Raw genomic sequence first — 27,112 nt, forward strand, 5'->3', positions numbered from 1 at the left:
CATATTTTGTGAAATAGTAAAAATAATGGTTTTCTTAACTGGCTTTACACACACACACACACACACACACACACACACACACACACAGCAGGTGAATTAATGGCTATTTTAAAATCACAACATAAACACCAAATGGTAGAATTGGCCAATTACTCAGGTGTAGCTTGCAATCCATCTGTACCATATGTTAGAACACTCAGTATATGCTAAAAGTCTGACTAAATCCTTAGGAAACTACAGTTATTTTCTTCCTGAAACTTTCCATTTATCACAATATTATAATCATAGAAATAAAAATCTAAATTTTAATGAATTTTTGAAAACAAAGCAAGGTAAACCAAAAGCATCTATTTTCATTATTCTGCAACAAAATTGTATTAAATGCTTAAAACAGTTAAGTGTTTACTATACAATAGAATTCTAAGCTACAATATAGAGAAGATAAATTCTGCATATGACATTTACATCTTTTATTGTTCTATTTATATAATTATCTAAAAATGCTACATGTAGTATATTAATGCTCTATAATTTTTTTGTTGTTTTTGAGGTAAAATTCAGTAAGTTACTAAACATAACTGATAGCTTCATTAAAGACACATGTCACAGGAGAGGAATAAACCCAATGCCAGCGTTTTAAGATAGACAAGCAAGGCCTCCATTTTCCTGTGGTATCTGAGTGTGGTCACAGCATGACATTCAGAGACTGAGGTGGGCTTCTCCTGGAGCACAATATTTAAAGCACGAAACTTGATCTCAGACAGCTAAGCTGACACATAACTTACAGATGATAAACCCTTCAATTCCTAAATGTTCAGTTATTGCAATGGAAGAAAAGCGTGTGCTTCTATGAACTGTAACTGACGTTAATTGTATGTGTCTGTATTTCATCTTCACTGGATTTTCTGGGGAGGAACCTGTCAGAATATAAGAATTCATGAAGAGGAAATATTTACTATATTATTTCATGGTAGCCTGTTATATTTTACAGAATGTTACAGAGCAGACAAAAACTAGTCATTCAGAGATGGAAATGCAACAAAAGGGAACAAAAAAGTGGGAATATTTCAGAAGTTGTTTGTTAGTGTAAATTGAAGGAAGAAAAGTAATCTGAGTTTTATTTTCTCAAACCTTAGTGTGGTGTTAACTATACTAAGGTGATCTCTGGTGGAAGACTTAGCTTTGAAAAAAGTAAATGAAAATGCTCTACATCTGAATCCGAGGAAATTAAATTCATTTTTCACCTCTTTCCAGAAAAGGATATTAAATTTGGGTACCTCTATGTGCTGTTTCAGCCAATATGGACTTATATTGGAAAAGTAAACAAGACTTACTCTCTTCAAATGTTCAAAGAATCTTTCCCTTAAAGGAAGCGTGGGTGCATTATGCTTCCTAAATGAAGAGACCTATACGGCTAGAAGTGGCCTGAGCATTGGTCTAGTCCCATCCCCAGCCCCACTTCACTACCAATTTCATAGGTGAGGAAACTGAGACCCAGTAAGTGTCCATGACTAACACAAGGTCTCATAGCTAGTGCAAAGATGTTATTAAAACGAAACCATGTGAATGTGTGTTCTCCAAAAGTCACCCTTTTAATGACTACAACAGATGTAAAGTAAAGCATAGGGAATATAGTTAATAATATGGAAATAAATATATACAGTGTCAAGTGGGTACTAGTCAGGGGATCACTTCTTAAATTATATAAATGTCTAATCATTATGCTGTACGCCTGAAATTAATATAAAATAATATTAAATATCAACAGTAATTAAACAATTAAAAAACTGGGGGGGGGAGGTGAAGGGGAATAAGAGGTCCAGATTTCCAGGTGTAAGACAAGTAAGTCATGGAGATGTAATGTACAGCATAGGGAATATAGTCAATAATATTGTGATAACATAATACAGTGTCAGATTATTGCTGGATTTATCATGGTGATAACTTCTTTAGGTACATAAATGTTGAATAACTATTGTGTATACCTAAAACTAATATAATATTGTATGTTAGCCATATTTAATAAAAATCTTAAACATCTTTTGCTCATTCTGTGTTAAGTAACTATTTCATGACAGCTAGTGGATTAAATTAAGATAAATTTTAATTCTTATTTGAAGACAGATCACAAGCAGAGTGCCTTTTTTTCCTCTAGATTGATTTAAAGCAAATTACTCTATGTACTACAGCAAATTTAAATGTATTTAAAGTTTTTTTTTATTTTTTTAAAAATTGGAATTATGTGAAATAGTCTAATAGTTTAAGTTTAAACGAGGCAATTAGCTGGTTATAACTGGAACTACCAGGCCCTATTTAAAATAATGAGGTCTGACAGTTATGGAATCTGAATTATTCATTGATAACTAGCTTTTCCTCATCTGCAAACCATGGCTAACATTAATAACAGAGGTGTAAGTGTGATAACCAAAGAGTCTGACATTAAGAACACACATGCAAAAGTGCTAAATTCTTATTTAATTAAAAAGGATCATGATAGTAATATTTTTCCTGCAAGAAAATCATTAGGCAAAATGTATTTTCTCGTATGTTTCATCTTTCCCTCTTTCTGAAGTAGATTTTGCATAAAGAAATAATTGTTTTTGATTGCGTACAACAAAATAATTTGCTAATCATGTATCATCAGTTACATATAAAGAAACATAAACATTTCCAATTGTTAAATTTTAAAGATAATCATTTTAGAATTCTACCATGTTTCCACAAAAATAAGACCTAACTGGAAAACAGCCCTAGCATGATTTTTCAGTATGACATCCCCTAAACACAAGCTCTAATGCCTTTTTTTGAGCAAACCTTAATATAAGACCCAGTCTTATTTTCGGGGAGACATGGTAGCTCCCTTATTTGTTATCCCTAGAAACAAATAAATTATATACTTCAACGTTTTTAATTGAAAGAGAAAAGTAGACCATAATAAATTATATGCAAAAAGGCAAATAACACAATTGATGATCATTTAATTGAAATGAATTCTGTGATTACCATGAACCAATTTACTTATTGGCAATGCAGTTCAAAACTAACGGAATAAATCAAGTTATTGGTCCCCATAATTTTGCAATAAAGAAAGAAAACTTGAAAGAGGTCACTAAGCATAAATCCACTTTGTCCTTTACAATCAAAACTGGTGTAACTAAAGGAGGAAGTGCCCTTGTATGTATGTATGCATGGGCAGAACTAAAAGTCATCACTACAAACTGTTCCTTTCTACACTGAAAAACAGGTTTGAACACAAAAATGGAAAAGGAAAACAGCAAAAACAAAATACCTACCCCTTGGTTTGTCACTCTGGTTGCTGTATGTACCTCTCAACATCAGATCAAATGAGTAATTCAGAACCTAATTTCCCAGTGCTGATACTGAGATAGTCTACAACCTATATGTTTCACTTGACTTCAGGATAGCACTGTTTTTTTCCTGTTGTTTTAGTGGAACTATTAAAAATATAGTGGCCCTGTTTACTCTCCAAATTATCTTGATTTGACCATCCTAATAATACCATGTTTCCCCGAAAATAAGACCTAGCCGGACAATCATCTCTAATGCGTTTTTTGGAGCAAAAATTAATGTAAGACCCGGTTTTGTATTCTATTATGTTAGATAAGACCCGGTCTTATATTATAGTAAAATAAGACCGGGTTTTACATTAATTTTTGCTCCAAAAGACGCATTAGAGCTGATTGTCTGGCTAGGTCTTATTTTCGGGGAAACACAGTAATAATAATAATGCTGCCACTTACTGAGGACTTACTGTAAGGCAGACCCTGAGCTAGTTGCAGGCCCTTTAGCCTTTGTGTTATTACTATATCCATTTCATAGGTGAGAAAACTGAGCTTCTAGGAAGTCAAGTAACTTGCCCATGTTTAGCGTGAGAGCTGTGATTCAGACTTTGGTCAGACCGAATAGAAATTCATGTTCCTAACCATTACCCTAGATTCCTACTGTTTTTTAACTCATGTCATATGATAGAAAATGTATGCCATATTATAGAAAACCATAAACTGGCACTCCCAAATAAAAAAATTTTAAAAAGCCAACAAGTTCTATACAGGATGAGTGGCAAAATAAATAATTTTAAGTTGAGAAATTTACACCAATAGAAATAGATGAAGTAAAATAGCACAGGCAGCTAATAGGGCCAGAAAATCCCCTATGTTTCAAGTTTTCTTCCTGGTATTCATCAGTAGCACAGCCTAGAAAAAGAGTAAGTGACTCTAGTTAAGCCTGGAGTGTCCCAAGAGTCCAAGTAAAAAATGTCCCAAAATGGGCTTTTAGATATGTCTCTGTTACTGGATTTATGGCTCAGTGCCTATGCATTTGTAACACAGCGGTCTTTTTAGCAAGACTTACAAAAGGAAGATTTGAAAGATGGCTTTTTTTATTAGTGCAGATATATATGCCATAACCTGATTTTTTTCAGTACAGATGTCAGTTACAGTATACCTATCATACTCTGCAGATTGTGTCATTGGTCGAGAAAGGAGAGAAACTCCAATATAATAATTAATAATCAATGTGTCTGGCCTTTAAGTCCACCCAGAGGAGAAATGAAACACTGATATAGAATCTCTCCCTGAAGGAAGAAAAACACTGAGGGTGGAAAAAGAGGGCAGGATGAGCTACCCTTAGAGGAATATAAATAGTGGAGCTGTCTAGCGTGGGGTTCTGCTTGGTTTGGTCTAAAATGTTGTAAGTGAATGATACATGAAGTTTACATCATAGTTTCTTTTTGTAATAAAACCATTAATATAAAGTAAGTAAAATGTAAGAATATCATTTTAGTGTTGGTTTTTTTACGGCTGCCCTGATGCCCCCCCTTTTTCTCTTGACCGAGCGACACAGCTTGAAACACAGGAAGGAAGACTTGGCTACTGCGCCGATTACTAATGATATCTGGACAGGAAATTATTGCAGTTTCTTCCCAGGCTAGAGTGTAGTGAGATTATCTCTTTAAAAAAGCTAATCTGTATGTTTGCTGTTGCCTAAATCCTTCATTTTTTACCCTTCTTCTCTATCCTCTTCCTTTTTTCTGTTGGTTGCATTTGTCCCTTAAAAGAAAAATCTGACAGAGGTATGTGAAACTCCAACACACAATCCCACTGATTATTTTATGCTAATGAATGAACTATCTAGCAATATAATATTTCACTTTTTGTGCCCTCCTGGTGGTAGCATAAGATAAATTCTAGAGTATCTTTAATTAACTAAAGGAAACAGAAAAAAAATCTCTGTAGATTAATAATATTTATGGCACTAAAATTAACAAAATAACAGATGAGGGGGGGCAACTAAGTGGTAGACAAATCTTAGAAGAGTTAATTAAAACAAAATTCATGCTTATTTTGGCGTTTTTATCTGCATGCAGTACTGATGCCAAGGAACAATGAATGGAAAATTTTAAGTGTTCTCATTCTTTCTCAAAGCCTATTTAGTCTAAATGTTTCAGCCTGCCCTGTTCCTCCTTCCTTTACCCTCCACCACCAGCCCACATATTTCTATACATAGCCGCTCAAACTTGATGCTTCTGGCTTCTCCCAAAACTCCAGACTTTGTTCAAAATGATGATGGCAAGGCACCTCAGGCAGGGGCCTTTAATATTTGTAGATCTGTAGATTGAAATGAACTACTTGAAATAAATAAAGCTGTGTGCATGCTAACAGCCCGATTGCTTTGCTCTGGAGCATAGAGGGAGGATATCACTGATGATCCTTCCAGAAGAATCAAAGCAATTCATAGCATATGGCCATAGTTGTTTCCCTAAAAGTCCTATTAAAAGTAAAATTGTCATTAACAAGCTGGTTATCAGAAATAATTGTTACAAAGATTGGACAGAATGCATGGATGGCGAGGAAATCCGAGGCTTGATAAAAGAAGAAACAGGAAACAGGTCAGATCCACATGCTGGATCAGCCTTGTTACGTGGTCCACAGTAGTTCCTTGCCTGGAGGACAAATGGACAGCATCTTCTTGATTTTAACTAAATAGGAACAAAGACAATGACAGACACAACACAAATCTGGGATGAGACATGTATCTCAGTGGGATTGTAAATTAATTTTTAGTACATTCTCAGTATTTTTGTATTTACAAAATTTTACATAACAAAAATATATTATTTTTATAGTGACTATTGTTGCTAGTACTCTAAAAATAGTAATAGACTATATCAGTATATAATATTGTTAACTAAATAACAGGAACAAGAAATATTCGAACCTCGTGCCTAAACAGAAGACTGGAACCCCTCCTTTCCAAAAAAAAGTTTTGAATTCTTTGCAGTATGCTATAGTAGTCCCTAGAAACTGGTTAAAATTCCACAATAATTGACATTCCTTTCACAATAACTTAAAATACCTAGATCTTCCTGTAGGCTCAGTGTTAGAAGGAGGTCACCCTGACGATATCTTTAAATAATCGTGATTCTGCCTGGACCAAATTCCATACTTTCCACGTTAGTGGCAGTTCCTACCCTACATCAAAGGCCTCATCAGTAAGCCTTTAACCCTGAAAGCTGCTAGAGCTCCATGCTGCTAGGATTCCCCAACAGCAAGTTCCAGCCTTAAGTAAAGTTGTTTCTCAGTTGTGTAATACGCATAATGTTCTCCTCCTTCCAATGCCTTATAACCTCTTGCAACCCATTGGCTCTCTAGAAAAACTGGGGCTGCCATGTAAGGTTGTGCAAGTTGGACAAAGGTACTTGGCCAAGAGGGAATGTGTGGGGTTGAAGTCTAGCACATACCCCCTCCTTACCTCTTGTGTCCTGCCTGGCAGCTCCATCATCCTGGGGGGAAAGGCGTCTTTTAGTAATTCAACCACCCAGAATGAGTGCCTTTTTGTAATTCATTCCAGGAGAGGGAACCTTTTATAAATTCAGCACAAGGTGATATGTGTACTAGCAGTGACCCTGAGGGAAACCCACTCTGACACCCTCTTAATTCCCCTCTATCAGACATCCCCCAAGTCCGTGAATCTTTCAGTTCACCGTTGCAATTCTCCAGTCCTATGTTGCACGCTTGTGTGGCTCTATTTGGAGATAATATCTAAAAAAAAAATAATTCAGGCTAAGGTATTAATGGTTCACATTAAATGTGCTTCTCTTTCTAGGAAGTATTTTATATTTTAACTGAGGGCTTTGACTTATTCCAAAACACCTAGAGCTACAGGAAATGTATACATTGGCAATGTTGGTGAGGAAGGTGTTTTGCCCTTTGCATTGTAACCCTACTTGCCTAGGTGCAGAATTGGTCCCTCCAAATGTTCTTTGTAACCCACAATATTCTTGATCCATTCTTTAAATTTAATCCAGGGCTTATGCACTCAAAAATGTTTGGGTTGTGCAAAACCATCAATTGAACATACAGTAGCTTCCCATTATCTGTGGTTTTGCTTTCTATGGTTTCAGTACTCATGGTCAAACATGATCCAAAAATATTAAATGGAAAATTCCAGAAATAAACAATTCATGAGTTTTAAATTGAGTGCCATACCGAGTAACATGATGAAATCTTGTGTCATTCCAATCTGTCCCACTCAAGACATGAATCCTCCCTTTGTCCAGTGAATTCACCCTGTATACACTACCTATCTGTTAGGCACTTAGTAGCTATCTCAGTTATCAGATCGATTGTCATGGTATCTCAATGCCTGTGTTCAAGTAACCCTTATTTTATTTAATAATAGCCCCAAAGAGCAAGTGTAGTGATGCTGGCAATTCTGATAAGCCAAAGACAAGCTGTAACATGCTTCCTGCAAGTGAGTAGGTAAGTGCAGTACAATAAGATATTTAGAGAGAAAGAAAAAGAGAGACCACATTCACATAACTTTTATTACAGTATATTTTATAATTGTTCTATTTTATTATTAATTATTGTTGTTAATTTCTTACTGTGCCTAACGTATAAATTAAACTTTGTCATACGAAGAGGTATGTATGTATAGGGAAAAACATAGTATATATGGGATTCAATACTATCTGTGGTGTCAGGCCTCTGCTGCAGGTCTTGGAACATATCCCCCATGGATAAGGGGAGGCTGTTGTGTTATTTAAAAATGAGCAGGCCAGTGTCTGACTATGTAGAGAGATTTTTAAAAGATTTCAATTCAAATTCTGAATACTTATAACCTATGTGACTTTAGCCAAGTCATCTCACTTAAACAATATAGGATTATGCTGAGGAATAAATTAGACATAGATGGCAAACTAGCAAAATGTCAGAACAATCACAGACACAAACAGGATATATGGAATTGGAAGCAGAAACATAGCTCCTGAGGATTTGGGACCACATATACTAACAATACAAATAACCAAAAGATGTGTTCATGAGATAGGATGATTTTAATAAGAAAAAAGCAATTAGTAATCTAAAAGTACCCATTATAAATTTATATTCCTCCATTTATTTATAGTACTACTACATTAAGATTAAAATAAAAAAAACTATCTTTGAAGTATCACCAATCATAACAGCCTTACCATGGGAAAATATTTAACATTAGAATTCCTTCTTGGCATCTTTCCTCATAGGACTTGTTCTTTCATTGAATTACTCATTTTAATTGAGAATTATAAAACCACACAGGGGGTATCATTATGCTGAGATGAAAATGACTGAAGTTTTCATAGCCTTCTTTTTGTGTATGGTAGGTTGATGATAGCATGATCCAGCTTAATGTAATAGATAAAACAGTTCTGTTTCTTAAATACAGAAAATTGATGAAATAGTGTTTGCTTTTCACAGCCAAGGTCTAAATAATTATATTTCTAATTTTTATCTTCCACTAAAATATTCACAGAACCTTTCATCTATAAAGTGTACTATTTTGTAACATTGTCAGTCTGATTTTTAAATTGCTTCTATTAACTTCAAGAAAACACACTCCCACTCATATTTCCTATGGATATCTTCATATCCTAAAATTTTCCATGATCCCATTGCCAAATTAGACTGTGAAAACCTTGACCTGTAAACAAAACAGAAAGTCAGTGATGTGTAAAGAAAAAGGTTAATAGTATAGCAAGACTATTGGTTTATATCAAAATATTTAAACTCAGACTTGGCGTTAACACCTACATATACAGAATACAAACATAAACATTTATATCTTAAAACTAATCTGGCACACAGCATGAGGCTGAACAAAAAAATGAAATAGCAAAAGGAATATTTAAAAAGTACTAGGTACTAAGATCCTAGAACATTTCAGACATTTTGAAGAAGCATAACATTAGCAAGAGCTGTGGAAATGATGTGACTGGTAGTTTTTCTTCTTAAAGATAAGAAATCTGAAGACCAAGGGTCTCAGTATTTTGCCCAAGATCAAAAACAGGTTAGTGTCTGAGTCAGAAGAACCCTGGCTCTTCCTAGAACATTGTAAAGCTACTTTAGAGTTGGACTACATTGAAGGAAAGCACATGAAAGGATGTGTTGATGGAAAGTTGATTAAAGAAGGAAAATGGACAGAAGCCTATCAGAAGGTAAGAAAGAGCAAATAAGCTAGCACAAAAATCCTTCCCCAAGTTTAGTCACATGAGCCTTTCTCAGACTCCTTTCTTTCCTTTTTCTAATCTTTGCATTCATACCTTTTTTAAAAACCTTTTTGTGACTTTGGAAGAAGTCCCATTCACATTAATTTCCCATTTGTCAAATGGCCCATCTCCCTGAAAATCATTTTCAAAATGTTATCTTTTATTGGAAACCTACTACAATAATAAAAATAACTCACATCTATTGAACAGTTGACCTGTGCTCCCAAGTGAAGACCAGAGATTGATGGTCACCTATCGCTTCCATAAATACTCCTCCCGCACAAGGCCACATGCGTACCGTGTCTGTATTCCCCTTGTGGCACTTACTGCTCTGAGGAGTGTGGAGTTTGAAGTCAGACAGTCTGAGTTCCAATCCTGACTCTACATCTTATTAGCCATGCCTCATTGGGCAACTTACTCTTTGCTTTAATTTCCTCATGTATGAAATGGGTGCTAGTAATACTATCTCATTGATTAAAGGAATTAATTCCTATAAAGCCTTTAGAACCCTGCCTTGTACACTGCAAGCCATTGGTAAGTTTAGCTATTATTGTTAGCTCACCTTCAGTTATTCAACCAAATTCCACTTGTAGACAGAAAGCTCCTTGAATGCAGGAAACATGTTTCACTCACCTTTGTATGTTTACTGCTTTGCATGGTGCTTTACTCAAAAGAGATTTCAATTTGTGATGCTGTTCCCGGAGCCAAGATCTTCCTCCAACATATTTCCTCTTACTGGGCACACTACTGAGTTACAGTTCCCAGCCCATTGCATCAGGGTGAAGCCATGTGACCAGTCTCACCAATAACACGTGAGCTGAAGTGACTCGTTAATTCTGGACTGAAGCAGTTAAGAGTTAGGGTGCCTTCTCCATGTTTTCCCTCTTCTTGTTTGGTGATACGATGTTGAATTTCATGCATTGAGACAGTGGAACTTCTATTAGCCTGGCTTTCTAAGTGATTTTGTGGAACAGAGGCTTCTCCTAACCTCTCCAACCTGCACTGAAGTGTAAGATGAGAAAGGGGTAAAAAGCCTTTGACATATGAAGCCACTAAAATTTTGCAGTTGTTTATTACAACAATTAGCCTGTCCTGGTTAGTAAAGTTGCTGTCAAGCCAGACATGACATGTACAAAAAGAAAACAGGAAACAGCCATCGATAGAGGGGTTTGTTAGTTTCAGTTTTTATAGCAGTTCTTTTCTCCGAAACTCCTCATTCCTCCCAGAATCACAAGAATAACATATTTTAGACCTCTTAATGTATTCTTCATATTAAATATCCACAGAAATATTGTTTGGGCAAAGGTTTTTTAAAATGGCTTAAAAATCCTTGAGTTATAGAATAAACTCTGTTTATTTCTTATATTATCATAGCTTATTTTAGACACTGGGTAAATGTTAAGTAAACAGTTCATCGAGCTAAAAAGTTAAGCCTCATTTGAACTGTATCTGCCTTAATTGAACTTTAAAAAAAAAATCGTACTTATCTTCTTAAAAGATAAATCAGATCATGACACATTCTTATGTGAATATCTACTTGCGTAGATCCTCAGTTGACAACCTGCAGTCCTAGTATTTAATATGTTCTGGCCCCATTTTATCTCAACTTTTTAGATGGTATGGCATCCTGGTTAAAAGCTCAAAGTCTGGAATCTGGTTTCTCAGGTTTGAATCCTGGCTCTGCCACTAACTATATGATCTTGAACAAGATATATATGGCTTCTCAAGCCTCGGTTTCCTCATCTGCAAAGATCAAAATGTCTCATAAAGTTTTTAAAAGTATTAATACATCTCAGGTTCTTAGAATAGCATCTAATATAGTATGACCAGTAATGTTAATTATTGTTGTGATTGCACAACACTGTCTAATCAAATTTTATACTATGATTTATGCTTAAGGCACTGTGCTGAGTGTGTAGGAGAAACAGTAAAATATAAGACATAGTTTTTGTCCCCTAGAATGAGTCGGGTCAGGTAGAAAAGTCTCAAACTGGAAAAATACTAATTTTCATAAGTGCACGATATATGCTTAATTTCATTGAAATTTTAAAAGGAAGGCTTACACTATGTTTTAACTATATTCCTTGAAAGCAATCCTCAGACCAAAACCCCTTTACAGCAAATTGTTATTAAGTTGTTTTTTTTAAACTATATACTCAACATTTTACCAGAAGGGAAAAAATAATAATTTTTATCTTCAGAGATTTAAAAATATTTAGTATCAGAAATCATATTTCAGATGATAAAAGTAAATATTAATTATCCATATCCTAAATGTGAAGCTTGCTATAAAGCTTGTTAATGTTGCTAAGTGTATTTGTTAGATACGCAAACAAAAATAAACTGTACAATTTTTTTCTCCACAAAGATAATCTTCAATAGTGAGTTTGGAGAGCTCTGTTTACTCTGAGATTAAATATGCAAAAGAAGAGCTTTATCATACTTTAATCCTTAGAACATTTTTATAAAAAATTACCTTCCTCTGCAATGAACACTTTTGTGTTTTTTAACTCACAATATCTTTCAACTGATTTTAACGTACTATTTCTGGTTCTTTCACCTCGAATCAGAGCCTTCTCTCACTGTTTTTTCAACCTTTCAAACACTTGTAGACAATGATGGAAGTAGGGAGAATGCCAGCAAACACAGTTCCAAGACCCCTTTGCCCCACCAGCACGCAACTCATTTAACAGTATACAAATGACTTAACAGTAATACCGGTGGATGTCCCACAGGAAATCATTTCCATTCCCACCACTGCTTGCAGATGGAGGTCATGTTTCCCTCTCTCCTTACTTACTGCTCAGCCAAATTCTTCATATTTACATAATTCTCCCAGTAGTGTTAGGTAAACTTTTTGAAATCAGAGCCGTGTGCAGAGCTACACATCTAAAAGAGGGTTGTGGGTTGGGAGGATGGGAAAGATCCTAGTCCAGAGGATGGGTGAATTTGTATTTGTCCCATCCTGGAATATTGTCCATTTTTTTCTCCATATCCACTCTCCACTTTTATCCATTCTGCTCTGTGCCCTTGGAGGCTGAATTATATGGCCTTATTCTCTGACTTTCTGTTGGGTTCCATCAAACTGAGGCACTGAAGAAATCAGAGGGCCGGAAGGAATTGGACTTGGAGTATTTATAATTACTGGCTCCCTCCCCACTGTGCCTCTGTTTGGTAGTGATTATAGTCCTACATTTACAACCACGATTTATGTCTGAATGTCCTCTCTTGTATCTACAAATATTCCCTCCATATTCTAACAGTGTTGTCTCCATCCCTCTTTAGGCCTTAGGTTGTTAACATCTCTCCTACCATTACTAGTCCCAGGGTGATTCACCATTTCTTGTTAGATTCTGTTACTCCTACCCACTTCTTTGTAAACAGTCCCTTCTCTGAAGTCTCTTCAGTCGCCCCTTACTAGTATGTTCTTCTTTTCGTACTGGGACTTGGGCTGATATTTCCCTTAACCTTGTATTACACAGATAATATCAGATAGTCTCAACCAGGTCAAACTAGTAGACACATTAGGTGGTATCTAAATAACCAAAAATAGAATGATTTTTTTTTCTTCTGAAAGCTCAGGGAAGTTTGAATTATTGGGAATCCAAAAATAAGTACAAATCTAAGACAAGATTGCTCAGAAATAAGTGATTAGAAGTCTATTAACATCAAAGCTTCTCAGGAAACTTATTTCTTTCTTGTGTTAAATTTCTTAAACATTGCTCTCAAATGTCAAGAAACCCCAACATTTGATAGGACCAGCATATGGCACAATGGAATGATACTGGCCTGGAAGCCAGAAACCCTCATTCTACCACCAGCTCTGTCATTGCTAAGTTGTATGGCCGTGGTCACGTTACTTAATTTCCTTGACTTCACCTCTTGTTTTCAATTCTTCCATGGGACAAAGCTATAATTCATGGTCTTCCAGTTCCTGCTACATCTTCAATATAGGCACAATCCCTCTTGACAGTAAAATCCATTGGAGAAGTACTGACCTGATCATATGAATCAAATTCTGAAATCCAAATATTCATGTAGCCCCATAAAGCATTCGGCACTGTCTTGAGTTGTAGTCAGTGTGGGAGGAGGAGGCCTGCACCGCAAAATGTGTAGTGTTGTCTCCTCAGCTTACACAGGCAGTAACTGTTTTTTACCTCTGACCTCTCAAAACTCCATGGTGTTTGTAAATTGAGATTCATGTGTGAATCAGGATACTTACCTAGCCTGGGAATGGTGAACCAACACTAACGCAACAACATCTGATGCCTGTTTTCTGCATGAACAATCTTTGTATCTAATCTAATAACACTCCATTTTTTTCTTAATAAGCTAAGCCTTTTCAGAACTCTGTTTTTGAACATACTATTCCCTCTACACAAAATGCTTATGTTCAAGTTTTCAAACTTCTCCTCTACCTTCAAAACCCCATTTAAAATTTAATTCCTCTGAAATATTTCCTACACCACTTCCTTCTCTGTTCTTCCTTCCTTTACCATCATATTATCATATTGTATTTTACTTTCCATTTACCTCTAACGTAACTCCCACCAGTCCAATGGGTCATGAGCTCTCCTGCCACACCTTTAGTCCCCAACAGATAGCCTAGCATAAAAATCTGTACTACAAATGATAAAAGAAAATTAATGAATAAATGTATGATAAAATGAAACACCTTTTCAATGCTGGAACTGCAAGACGTACTTGTTTGGCATTTTTTTGAATCTAGTGACTCTTCCTTTGTATGGATCCACCCTAACAGCAGAGACACAGTTAGTCTGGCTAGGAGCAACAACATCAACAAAACAAGAAAATATAAATGGTAAGATGATCTAAAATGCTTAGTGGCAGAAGAGAGTTGTGATAGCTTTGAAAGTAAGCTGTTCTATAAGTAGACATAGAGCTAGAAACAAGAGGATAAGAGAAAAGGAAGGAAATGTATTAAGGAAAATCCTATTTGTTTGTGGTGATGGTGGTGATGGGTGTGTGTGGCGGTGCTATTGTTACTGTTTTCCCAAAGCCTCCTGCAGTTTAACAGAATGGACTGAACTAGTGTGAGAAATAAGTTTGTAGACAGCTGTCATGATCTCTGCAAATTTTTTACTATGGTGTGTTGTTGCAAATACTCTGGTGCAATATACCCATGAAGGCAATCTATTTTTATTGTGGATTTATAGGTTTTTAGTTCTAGGAATAAAAATATTAAGAAGACACAGTCACTATCCTTGTCCTTGAAGACTACCTAGTCTAGCTTGAGAAGCATACCCATGCACAACTTACCTATACCGATAAACCAATGCAAACACATTTACGGGAAGAAAAGGAAAGCAGAACAAGATCTGTCAGGGAGAGAAGATAGCCAATATAAGGAGATATAACTATGCACGTAGAAAGATGTGGGAAGAGATATGGCCAGAGATGAGGTTTAGCAAAAGGAGGTTGGAATAATGTTGGTAAGGTCTTTTGACATCCAGGAATCACTGATAAAAGTTTTTTTTCTATATTAGGTATTTGTTCAAATATGAAAACATTCTCCCATGACTTAGGAAAGAACACAGAGAAAATGATTTTATTTTTCTTTTTTTCTGTTTTTCTTGTGGCTCATGTTACCAAACCTGATTTTTTCAATTAGCCACTCACTCTTTAGTATTAATTCTTGCACTTCTCCTTTTTAATGACTCCTCCTAACATAATCCAATTCATTGACTTAATTCTTTATCTGTTGACTACATGAATACAGGTCTTTTTTAATCAAATAAATTATAAGTATATACGAGTCTTATATTCCCCTAGTTACACCACTTTATATTTGGGTGGGATAAACCCAAACCATTCAGTGACATAGTTATTTATTAGCTTGTGAATTCTTCAAAGCTAAGGAATCAACTGTTTAGTAGTAATGAACCACCTAGGAAAATTATAAAACCTAAGCTTACAATTTTTATGTGGCTGAATAGTATTTGCTAAGATCAAAAAGAATTTCAGAGTAGGATTGTTTAAACATTAAGTATTTTCAATAGAGAATATGATGTTTATTAAGAATTTCAAAATCAATTTATAATTGGTATATTTTTAAACTTTTTGAATTTTTTCTCCATTCTGTTAATTTAATTTAATTTCCTATGTTTTATTGTTACTGTCATTATGTATTTGGATAGTACAGAATAACATTTTATTTCTGCTAGTGGCGATCTTTTAACTATACATAGTCATCGTAAGATATAACAGTTATAGCTTGGTAGCCTCTTTTTTATTTTTTTATTTTCAGGAATATTTTTAAACCATCAGAAGAAACCAAGCTTATACATTGCTCAAATCTTTGTTTTATATTTTATTTTTCTGTAGCACTGCATGACTTGAAGGAGCAAACTAAAAATTGTGAGAATATTGTTAGTGGCAATGCATGCCAAATCCAATCTATTTTCACCACCCCTATTAGCTTTTCCACATTCAATGCAAAAATTATTTCTGTCAATATTTTAATTTCAACTAGACAGGGTGGAAGATATGAGTGACATCTAAGCAGATGGTTGTCAGAAAACTGATGACTGCATACAGTGCTGTGATTAAGAATTAGAGAATAAATATTTGTAGCTTGTTGTAAATACTGGGTGTCTATACATACATATTTTCCCAGAGAACTCAATCTTATAGATTATATTTGATTAATAAAAACATATTTTGATAACATATTTTAATAAATGATTAATATGTGATATAAGTATTAGCTTGCATTTAAGGGTCAATAACAAATGCAAACTTAGGTGAATATAAATCTGACCCTAAAAATCATTATTTGGCTTTCTTATTAATTTTCTGAATATCTTGAAAGATGTGTGTCAGCCTCTTAAACAGAAAAGAAACTATAATTAGAATCATACAAATTATTACCCTGTGGTTATTAGGGTCACAGAAGACCACTCCAAATTACTACATTTAATATCATATTGCATCCTCAAATCAGTACAGAGGGTGCCAAAAAATGTACACACATTTTAAGACAGGAAAACTGTATTAAAATTGCAATATTCAATATACACCAATAACAAAAGATGAGTACAAGTCACATTTGACTTCTGCAATTACAAGAGGTGCTCAAAGTGGTTATCATCAGCATCCAGATACTTCTGATTACAGCAAACTACTATTGAGCAATGTTGACCAAAATGTCCACTTGTATACATATTTTTTGGCATCCTCGGTATACACTTTTGCTTTTTTTGACTATCTTGGTTTTAGGGGTTAAAGCTAATGTGGGGAAGAAATTCCTATGCAGAAGCTTTAAAATTTTTTGGCCATGTCCCATCATATGAGTTGATTTGGGGTTCCCAAAAGATGTTAACATTCTAACTCTCAGTATTCATGAATGTGTCCTTATTTAGAAACACGGTCTTTGCAGATGAGTTAAGATTAGGCCACGGGGGGAGGAGGCTGAATCCAGTATGACTATGTTCTTATAAAATGAAGAAATTTGGGGACATAAGAAAGACATGCATTTATAAAGAGTGCTACATTCATATGAAGTCAGAGGTTGGGATGATGTGTCTACAAACCAGGGAATGTCAAAGGTTGCCAAGCAAACCACATGGGGTAGGAGAGAGGGATGGAATAGATTCTCCCTCACGGTGCTCAGAAGGAACCCATCCTGCCAACACTGATTGTAGAATCCTGGCCTCCAAACTTGTGAGACAATGTATTTCTGTTACTTAATCCACCCAATTTGTGCTATTTTGTTATGACAGCCCCAACAAACTAATAAAATCCACAGTCAAAAATGCATTGAAATCCACAATTGCCATATGCACATAAAAAGTAAAGTTTTCACAAAAGAATACTTTTTTTGTATATCACTGAAATTCTGTTTTGTTGTTTTTTGTTTGTTTGTTTTGTTTTGTTTTTTGATTTTTGTTTTATTCAGCTATAGCTGACTTACTCTATACAAGAATAAAAGGAGTTTAAGAGTATTAAGGACCTAGAAGTACCTAAGTGTAAAGGTGTAAATTTATAATAGGTGCTAAACTATATATATCAAAAAACCAACTATTTTCACCTCCACCCATACACATTTGCCAGACATGCTGTAGTAAATATAACAGCAGTGTTTAATATTTGTTGAAGGTTTCTATGTGGTGGGACAAATCCATTCATAAATTAGCACGTTAAATTCCTCAAAATATACTATGAATAAATATCATTATTACCCAAATTTTACAGATGGTAAAACTGAGGTCTGAAGCAACTATGTGGTTTGCTAAAGGTTACAGAATTCGAGGTATATTAACACAGTTCTGCTGTCCTTGCTTCATGTTCAATCTCATGATCTTCATAGATTTTTTCACAATGAAAACATTTGGCCTGGGATAAACATTGAGAAGTGAACACTGTGAAAGAGTGACTGGTCCTGTAAAGAGATGGAGAGAAAAGGGGTAAATTTTGCTTTTGTTCCAATTGCATAAAAATGACCATGTGTGGGTTCTCAAATATGAGAAAAGAGAAAAATGGACAAGAGATTTAGTTTGGGTTCCCCTATTTATTTGCCTCCTGGGCTTTCCATGTGAATGAACACTTGAGCACAATTTAGTCCCGCAGGATAATTAAATTATATTCAAGATTCACTTCAGTTCTAACATAGTATAGATCTTCAATTCTCAGAAATGGCAGAAATGTGAGAATTACTGTAACATTTTTCCTAAGCAAGAGAGCAAACAAGTACTGCTATGAAAATGTTGAATTCAATATTTTCTGATGTTTTTTCCTGTGGTATAGAAATGATGCATTTTGAAGGGTAAAATCGTTTTAGGGCTACATATCTTATGGTGTCTCAACCTTAAGATTTAAGGGTTTATACATGCTGATTTATAGAGGTCTTTCCCAGGTATTTTGTGAAAGTAGCATAGATTTGAAACACATATATAAGGCAATATCATGAAATAAGACTGATGAAAATTGGATTGCCATTTCTTCTTCAATCGAGTAAGTCTTTAATATCACAAGGGACACGCTAATCCCCCAAATATCATCTCATTGCAGGCCAAAATCTGATTTCCTTCCTATTTTCATATTACAGACACTGATGAAAGAAAATGAGCAAGAGAGTACAAGACAGAGAATTTAATTTACTTAGAATAAAAGAGAATTAAAATAATCTCAACAACTTTAATCTACAAAAGTTCTTTAACGGTGTGGAAGGAGTTTGCCAAGCTAAAGAATGCCATTTACAACCAATTTGTGTTTGACCCCGTTCTGGGAACTCTTGCTAAGAAACAAATTTCTTTGGAAAAGAAGCTTGGATTTGAAAAAGAATACAGATTGAAATGATTAAGAGTTACCACAATTGTTTTGAAGGCAGAAAATGAAATGGAAGTGTACTGTCCGATCTTGACAAATATATGAGAGTCTAGGATTACTTTTTGTCAATTTTAATTTCTTACTATGACAGTAACTATGGTGCTTGATATTTTAAATGATAGATAATTTTAAATTCTTAAACAGTAGATAACGCTAACACTGTTGCTGTTTATTTCGCAGAACTCTAAAACAGGTGTGGAATTCACCTTGTTAAAACTGAAGCTGAATTTGTAATATTAAAAGAACTTGCAAAGCTTTTTTTAGAAAAAAGCATCAGACACTGAAACATGTTCCAATGAGAAATAAGGCCCACATCCAAACATGCTGAGAAGTTAAAAAAAGTAATTTTGTGAAGATAGAATGTTTCACATATATTACTCTACTATTATGGTATTGTAACCAGTAACATTGTTAGTTAAATGGAAAAATTAATTTTAAGGAATAGAACAGCTTCTCAGATGTTTCATAAACAATAGCTTCCTCATCAGATGGATGAGAGTTAAAAAAGATAATACATGTAAAGTGTTTAGCAACTTGCAGGACTCATAGTAAGCACTAAATAAACCTTAAGTTCATTATTCAAGTCTTATTTGTTTCCTCATAGCAAAGATTTAAGAGCAAACAAGCAAAACACATCTAGTCGAGTATATTTAGTTGCTTCTAGAATACTAATGCAATTTCATTATGGAAATAATTCATGCTTTTTGATAGAGTTACATATACTGGAGCAATATTCAGACTCTATGAAGTTATATTTATGGGGAGGAGGTTGTGTAGTTATAGAAGGAACCCATTCATGGAGGTCCTACTGTGTGAGGTGCTTTTTGCCAGGTGCTGTTTTAGTAACTCAAAACTCAGAATCTGAAAGTCATCACTATTTAGAATGTCACTTAACTCTGAGAATTTTTATTGAGGTCCTCCAAGAAAACATGTTTCTTCGATATTTTTCTAACCACCACCACCATCACCTTTTATGATGGCTGAATTTAAGAAGGAAATTCTCATTTTAAACAGTGTGTTTTTACAGCAACTTATCAAACAGTGGCCTTTAGCTGTTGTTCTGTGACAGCCACTCTATTAAAATCCTGATGTAAACAAGTGGAGAAGGTGAACTAGAAGTGCAGATATTTGCACGGCATTACTGTCAGGTAAAATTTTAAAGATAGGTTTTATGAACCCATTATTTGCAGTCAAGGCTTTTGACTACAGCATCTGAAATCATTTATGGAGACAAAATGTTTTGTCAAAACATACTGCTGGGAGTCAGTGTGTAGCTTCTTTTTATGTAATTCAATTTAGTCCTGTTGTTTGCATGAAAGAATTCTAGCTGGGCAGCCATAGTGAGCCAGTAAAAAAGTGACAATATGGTGAGCATCCAAGGCAATTAAAACTAAATGCTTTTTATCTTCATTTTATTTCTTAATAAATGGGTAATTACATTGTGGTGTACCTGGTGACAGGCTAAATTTAGAAGATATCAGGCATCTTTACTATAATAGCTTCTATCAAATATAAATTCAGTTTTAATTCTACATCAGGTGGTGGAAAATCCTAGGCATGTTCTCTTTCCAAAATATATGTTCAAGAAATGCGGTCACCAGGCTAAGAGCTGGAGCTATTTTCACATAAGTGGGGACCTAGTTCAGAAATAACAAATGATGTGTTGAGATAAATGAAGATGTGTATAGAGCTGGGTCTCACAGATCTGGTACTAGTGGTAGCGTTAAACATCACCAATGTAAATAATTTGGTAGATAAGTAATCCATAATTCTCTGAGCTTGCAATGACAAACTTCTCTGTCTAGCAGGGCCAGTATGAAAAGGGAGGGGGTAGAAAGGGTAATTATACAGTGGAGAAACCAGACACACACTACCTCAGCCAGGTGACCAACGTAAATATCAGCACAGGTAAGTCATATGTAGCTTTGATATGACGGGATTGGTACTTTACCTCCACGATCTTCCTCCCCAAAACTCAAAGATCCTGTCTACTCATGATGAAAAATCCCAATTGAGGGACATTCTACAAAATGCCTGACCAATAATCCTCAAAACTGTCAGGGTCATTAAAAACAAAGAATGTCTCAGAAACTGTAACAACCAAGTAGAACTAAAGGGGACATAATGACTAATGTAATTTGGTGCCTTGGGTGGTATCTTCAAACAAAAAAGGACATTGAAGAAAATGGGAAATCTGAATAAAGTATGGACTTTTAAAAATAATACTGAAACAATATTAGTTCATTAATTGTGACAAATGTACTATATTAAGTAAGATGTCAATGTAAGGGAAAATGCAGTGTGGGGTATATGGAAACTCTGTAGTATTTCACAATAATTCTTTATATATTGAACTGTTCTAAAATTTTAAAAAATACATTTCAAAAACTAAGAAACTGTGTAAATTATGGACTTTAGTTAATAATGTACCAATATCGGTTTATTAATTGTAACAAATATATGCCATATCAATATGTTAATAATATGGGAAACTGGGTGTAGAGTACATGGAAATTTCCTGTACTATCTTTGCAATTTTTCTATATATCTAAAATTGCCCTGAATTTTTATTTTTAGAAATATGAATGTAAGAAAAGTATTTTACTTAAAATATTTATCTTTCTTTTCATTTTTCTCATTTGTTATTTCAAAAGATATATTCTACTTGGAGATTTCAGAATTTCTGGTTTTATTATATCTGCATTTTTTAGATAGATGAAGAAAGTCTCAAAAAATTCAATGATTCACATGCATATTCAATGAGGTAATTTTATTTCCTGTTGCATAAGTCTATAAAACACTGTACCTCATTCAAGTAGATCACCACAACTTATTTGAAATAGAAACATCAGATATAAAGGAGATAGTCTTTCTACATAATTATCGGAAGGTCGTTTTTTTCTCTTTCACAATTTCTGGGTTCAACAAGATGGTCCATATCATATATTGTAATACTCAATTTAGGATGCCATAAACTGCAGTGATACCAAGAAGTCACTTATTCTTTTTGTATCTTCTTTCACGTGCATGTTTATTACTGTACTTTGTAAATGGTTTAGCCTTGACATGAGAATTCAGAGGTGGGTTTTTCTTATGGTGTTTCTTTTTAAGCACAGAAGAACGTAAAGCTTGTATGTATCCTTTGGACAAGAATTTCATTCCCATACATCACAAGCTGCCAATATGACCTTGGCATTGAAATTTGTCAGACTATAGTCTTTGTGAGGTCCATATCTCAGAGAAGTACTTAGTTCCTAAAAGAGTATGAATAAAAAGAAATAAACAGTACTAAAGAAAAAAATATTCATATAACAACTATAGATAACAATGTCAGTGAGATTTGAAAAAAAATCATTTAAAATTAAATGTTATTTTCTTTGTTCTGTTGAGTGTTCCAAATGTTCACAAAATTAAATCTTCTGAATAAATATTGGTTTCTTTCAATAGGCGTTACTACTTATATGGTAGCCTGACAAAATGATTTTAGAATAGATGCTCCTAACTAAAGCCCCTCAAAAAGAAATCATTTTGTGTGGCATCTTTCTTACTTCAAAGATTGATTTCCAATGAAAGGTATCAGGCAGAGATAGATGATAGATGATGATAGGTAGATAGATAGATATTATACATAATATTATAATACTATATATATTATATATAAAAATATATTATATATAATATATATAAATATTATTATTGTATATAATAGTAAATGAGTCTTATAACAAACCACTGCAATACAGAAATACTATAATCTGTATACATACGTAGTTTGTTTTCAGAGTATCTATGTCCTCCTTCACAAGAAACTTATTGGGGATTCTGTGGTTTTGGGGGAGGCATACGTGATCTAGCCTGAGCCAAGTAGAACATTTCATCTCCCTGACCACAGTGATTGATTCAGGAGCAGTCAGCAACTTAAATTGGCTCATTCAGAGTGATTCTCAAGACTTTTGCAAGAAATACTGAGACCGAGACACTCTTTTTCTTGCTGAATGTGAATAAGGAAACATTTTCCTCTGATGCTGCTGGCATCCATCTTGAGAAAACAGAGCACTGAGACTGAAGGAAACTGGGTTCTTAGTGACATCATTGAACAAATAAATCAAGCTTTGCCTGAAGCAAGTGCTATTTCTAGTCTTTTTAATTATGTGAGCCAGTAAATTATTTTTATTGTTTCACCAGTTTGGGTTAGGGTGATACTTGCAACTAAAGGCATCCTAAATAATACAGCATTCTTGAATAAATAAATAGTTTAGCTCAATTGTCAGGAACACAGACTCTGTAGCTAAGCTGCCTGGATCCAAATCTCTGGTCTGTCGCATATTAGTTATGTAAACTAGGTTTAGTATACTTTACCTATATGAATCAATTTCCTCATCTGAACAAAGAAGGTGATAAGGACACCTTCTTCATAGGGTGATTATGAGGTTTAAAAGAGCCAATGTATGTAGAATATAGTTCCTGACACAAAGTATGTGCTCAGTAAGAGTTTGTTATTATTACTAAATATTAAGCTAATGCTATTTGACAAAAATAAAGCAAGTTTATTACATAATGTGTGAGGTCTAAATTTACAGATAGTCTGACATAATTGTAGGAAGTGATTGGCATTAAAAACTAGTAGGCATGATTTAACTTCATTCCCTAGAAAATCATGTAAGTAAAAACAAAATAAACCAAACCCTCCTTGGATCTAACCTACATAAAATGCTCTAGTAGTTTTTTTTCAAAATACATCATTATATTTTAGAAATTTATATGATATTAGTCAATTATCTGAACTTACTGATTTTTAGTAACCTGAATCAAATTAAATACCATTGTTCCAAGGCATCTTAAATCACATTGGTGTTCAAACTTATTTACATGACAGAAGGGACACTTGGTAATCGTGATGTAGTTTCCAGAGCAATGTAAAATAAAAAATATACTACTTAAATAAGTCCTAATTTGGAAACTATTTAAAATAAGCTACAACATAAACAAGTAGTAGCAGTCATCTAACATTGAAGAAATGCTAGCTGGATAAAATTAAAATTGATAAAGTTCTAAGCCCTAGCAACTATTTTCTAGAAACTGGGAATAAATGCCTTTATTTTAGTGGCAAGACCCATTCAGTTCTGCTTAAAACATACCAGGAGCATAGTTTAAGAATAATAGCAGAGACAAAATTGTACATTTAATATCGTTCTTTACATATAGAGGGCACATAATAAATGTTTTTGATTAGAGGACTAGGAGAGTAAATTTGACATTTATTCTTCACCTAACAACTGCAACTTACAGAACACTCACAGAGATGATGTACTTTCAAATATTACACATGGCCCACTGAGTACAATTGTAGTGGTGCCCTTTTATAATATTTTCCATTATAATCTCCTATCAATGCTGAATGAAATATTAAAGTGAAGTATGCATGTGGTGATTAGTGATCTAGTCTTTCATTTCCTGAAGATTTGGGAGTGATTTGACTACTTGTACCAATCCAAAAGGGGGATTAGCTATTGCAGAGTGAAAGAAATCAGTGTACAATATCCAAGAACATTTTCAACATGTCTTCTGAATAGAAACAAATCCAAATCATTGTATTTATAGAAGATAATATTTTTCTGATGTGCTCCACTTAGGATCTCTTACATCCTGTCTTTAATATAATAAAAAGAAAATCAGTGAGCAAACATTTCAGCATCTTCAATGTGTTTTTTACTGACAGATGATGCTCAGCCTCATGATAATTGGTGAGGCATTAAAGTAGAACTGAAGTAAGTTCCTAGTAAATTGTGCAGAAGATTGTAGATTTAAAGTTAAAATCACAGCATAACCTTTAGCTTTTGTTGTTTTACAATATCATAGGAAACTGAAATCAGGTCTACATTGATTAGAAGATAATTACTTTATCACTATCAATAATAATTAGAGTGCAAATTTAATGTTCAAATTCCAAATAAAGTTGTTTAGCAACATGTCTCAACATAGATAATTGATAGCTATTTCAATGGCAGACAGAAAAGGTATGAAGATATGGGGAAGCCAAACATCTATAGTTGAATTTGGAATCATTATTGACATAAATTAACTAAAAATCTTAAGTATAAATTCCAGTGGTTATCAAAATAGTGTGGAAAGTACTCATTCTCAAAGACTTCTACACAGGCACATAGTTATTAAATTTTAAAATTAAGACTCAACTATTTATTTTATCCCAGATTGATCTTTACTAATCAACAAAATCAGAAACAGCAAATTTGTGCTTACTTTTTTAATGATTACCCTCAAGAATTAGACTGTAAAAGCACACAACATCAAATGACACCACATGTCTCCAATATCCAGTTAGATGTAAATTTCATTCGCTCTTTTCAGTGCATGAACATGGAAGCATCTAGTTATTGTATAAAGACTACCTGTGCTAATTTAGAACTATTGACAATGGCAGTGATGGATAAGAACTGTGTATGCTTAGTGATTTATTCACTTAATCCTTTTTATACAACATGTAATATTATGCACGTATCATTTCTTATGAATTTAATACAGTGCTTAAAGGCATTTATAAGAGTTGTTTAAATTGTTTAATATAAGTAATGTATTAAGAACAGTGGTCTTCAGGCACAGAAGCATATTAAAATATCTGGGAGCCTTAGAAAACATTGATACTGATGCCTGGGACTTACCCCTAAATCCATTGAATCAGAATTTCTAAAAGTCATTCCCTTATACCCAGGCTCCAACCCTCAAAGACTTTACACTTTTATTTTTATTAATGTTTCATATCTGCACCTCCCCTCAAATTGTCATTCTGAGCCTTCTGGAACTTACGGTCCGTCATCAATAAAATCTCATATTCTAAACTTCTTATGTCAAGCACTTATATCACCATTTTGTGAGTTAGAAAATGAAACTTCTCCTTAAGACAGTTTGCTTCCATCAGATGGAAAATTGCCAGACTAAATATACAAAGCTGTGAAGTTTATACTGTGAATGAAACCTCCTTAGATGTGGCACTTCTATGCAGTGCAGAAACCTTCTCTTTTATGCTTCCACAGAAGCCTGGCTCTGCAGAGGAATATTTCCCTCCATCCTTTCATGTTTTCTCCCCTCCTCTCTCATACCTTGGAGCCTGAAAAGTGTGGTAAGTGCTTTCCATGCTTTCCAACCTCTTCATCACTGCTTTCTGACTTGTCTCTCCTCCCTAAAAATTCCCAAATTTTCAATTTCTTGTTAGACTATACAACACATTGCCTCTTCTTGGTGCTTTGTGTCACTCATAATTGTGGAATATTTTCTCTGGTGGTTTTTCTTTGTTACCCTCTCACACTGTTCCTGTCATAATTTCCATTATCATGTAGTATAAATGAATCTTTCCAAAACACAGGATTATGAGTCCCATGACATTTTCTCCTCCAGTGGTCTTGTCAGTCACCTTTACTGACTTCCTAGAATAAAACCTAGAACTGGAAATTTCCTCACTGTCTCTTGTCCCCTAAAATCCTCACATGCCTGTTATCCAGTTTAAATCTATGATCAGTCTTCCTAATTACTCCTTTATATATGCGCTCATCATTTCCCTGCTCCTCACTTGCTTCATTGTACAACCATCTCAATACTTCAGCGCTGGTTAAATAAAACTATCCCCTTACTCTGTGCCTGCACCAATACAGCCAAGTGTGGTTGAAAGTAAATATGCTAAGCAGCCATACTTTAACCTCGTGACCACTAACCTCAAGTGCGCCCTTAATGCTATCTGCAACCATAACACATTTTCCTGATCCATTTATTGTCCCACTACTTTCCTCTTCTTCCTTAAACCTTTAATACTCCTTCCCTCTTCCTCAGCTTCAGTTTCTTAGTTCTCTAAGAAGATATAAGTAATAGAGCAGAACCATCCAAGTTCTGACCACCAAATGAATCAAATCACTTTTACCTGTGCCTGTATACTCTACCTATTCTCATAACCACGGTCAACCCCATGACTTGTGTACTAGATAGCATCTTTTCTTGCCTAGTCAAGGACATCTAATGATTTTGCATCTCTCTTCTATATTATCAGTATTTCTTCACTCCTCATCCTTTCCGAGCAAAATACAAGTTAGTTATAAAGTACACTTAATTTGGATATGGGCTCTAGATTATGTAATAGTATTGTATCAATATTAAATTTCCTAATGTTGTTCATTATATATTGTGGTTATATAAAAAATGAACTCA

Source organism: Rhinolophus sinicus, chromosome 17, assembly GCF_057876585.1.
Source record: "Rhinolophus sinicus isolate RSI-liver-muscle chromosome 17, RSI-T2T, whole genome shotgun sequence".
NCBI lineage: Eukaryota > Metazoa > Chordata > Mammalia > Chiroptera > Rhinolophidae > Rhinolophus > Rhinolophus sinicus.